Below are 1,909 nucleotides of genomic sequence, written 5' to 3'. Positions count from 1 at the left end.
TTGCTGGATTATTTTTCTACTTTCGGCTTTTAAATTAGTAGGCTTGCAAAGTCAAGCTTTAGTTGCGGCATGCAACTGAGAGTACCTACGATCATATGACGAAACAGTTGGCTCCTTCCGTTCTATCAAACATTTATCATCAGCGGGTGTTTGGTAGGTCCTACTTCTTTACTTCCCCTCTGTTGATTCTGTCTGTCTTATTTTTTCTCAAATCTAAATAATCATTATTGTGTCGATATGCTTTACTTTACTCAAAACAAAACATAATTTATCAACCTTATCTCTCCTTCTGCTGTTCTTCGGCATTTATGTGACTCATTTGTGTTGCCAGTGCGGTAAATGTTTCTTCTTCTTCCGGTGTCAGGTCTGGAGCACACATTGACGACCATGGTACTCCGTCCTTTCCTGTTGTCTGTTTACTGTTAAACGCTTACGTCACTTTAAAGAACCCCAAATCAAAAGCAAAAGAAATGTGGATGTATAACCAATAACCACCACCTTTCGTGTATGTTCCAGGGCCCAGGAGTTACCAACCATGGCGGAAGAGGAACCCGCAACCACTGGCGCCGCCTCAGACTGAACCTAGGACGTCCGCGTCTGCTCTTCCTTCAACACCTGGAGAAGAAAAAAAATAAAACAAGAAAGAAAATGAGTTGACTTTTTTAAAACATCAGTGCTCAACTTTATGAAAGGAGCAAGGAAGTGCCAGCCCTATTTGTTGTGATTACTTACATCAGTGCTCAACTTCATGAACGGAGCACAGAAGTGCCAGTCCTTTGTTGTGATTAACCAAAGAAAAGGTGGAGATATTTTTTAAAATATATTCTTCGCCTTGCACTTATATTTATCGCCCTGTGGGATTTAGACCTCTCAAGTGTCATCTGAAAACTTGAAAGACTGTAGAAAGCTTCACCATATTTTTCCCGGGGAAAAGAAAAACCCCTAATCATCATTGTTGTGATTCATCTGGACACTTTTGAATTTAAACGCACTTTTTCCCTATTGGACAACAACGTACGGGTACCATTTCATTCCACTGTTCTCAATTCCATTTCACAATCAATCAAAAGGCAAAGTGTACTTACTCATCCTGCCGCAGCACGCGTCACCGCTTCATTCAAGTAAGGACCTCCTCAGCCATAAACACCACAAGTCACAACCCAGAGGGAGGACTCGCTATTACTTTACCTCAGACAACAACTACAACGCTGTCACATCGCAAGGATCCTGGGCACAGTTCAGACACGCACTTTTCTTATCCTATGTTCGTCTTCTGCTGTCGACTCATACATCATTTCACAGCCTGGTGCGCGTGAACTTTTGTTTATCCGACCTCAGTGCCCACTGCCCCTGAGCGACCACGTTTTCCAGCGTTGCTGTTGTTGACCCGTCTTTGAGTGTGAACGTTTTGTTTTGTAAGAGTGCAATACTGGTGATTCATCTTTTTTATCTTTTTTCCCCCTCCGACACCTTGCTGTGGTCTCATTAACAGAAGTCGCGCGTCATTATCCTCTTCCATATAAGCCTCTTGTTGACTGCTCGGATTGGTCAGCCAGACATACGTGTTTCCAGGGTTCCCATGGTGACAAAGCAGTTGATGGCTGCAGAGTTGGTGGTTCCCAGCTGCGGTGTTCGGTTTGTCTAATTGTAAGTTGGCCTCCCGGCTAGAATTACATACTAGCTAATTAATGAAAATGTGGGGCTGAGTGTTGTTTTAATAGTGCTGTGTCAGCGTATACTGTAGCGCGCGATTATTTATGTTGTTATTATTTATTATACTGATCTGTAGAGCTTTTTACTTGTCTGGTCTTCGAGTTTTCCTTTCCCTCTCCTCTTTCCCTGCCCCCTCCTGCTCCTGCTCCTCCTCCTGCTCCTGCTCCTGCTCCTCCTCCTCCTCCTCCTCCTCCTC

General features: G+C 43.7%; 1 protein-coding gene across 1 annotated transcript in view; it reads left to right on the top strand.

The window, feature by feature from the left end:
* Window positions 1-488: 488 nt before the first annotated feature.
* Window positions 489-1,909, top strand: part of LOC101846253 (platelet binding protein GspB) — a gene marked incomplete in the record, with an annotated part of 5,624 nt that continues 4,203 nt past the window's right edge. Inside the window, 1 exon segment of the mRNA XM_005110431.3 lies at window positions 489-1,647.

This window comes from Aplysia californica, unplaced genomic scaffold (assembly GCF_000002075.1).
Source record: "Aplysia californica isolate F4 #8 unplaced genomic scaffold, AplCal3.0 scaffold00888, whole genome shotgun sequence".
Lineage (NCBI taxonomy): Eukaryota > Metazoa > Mollusca > Gastropoda > Aplysiida > Aplysiidae > Aplysia > Aplysia californica.
This window is presented reverse-complemented; position numbering and strand designations above follow the sequence as displayed.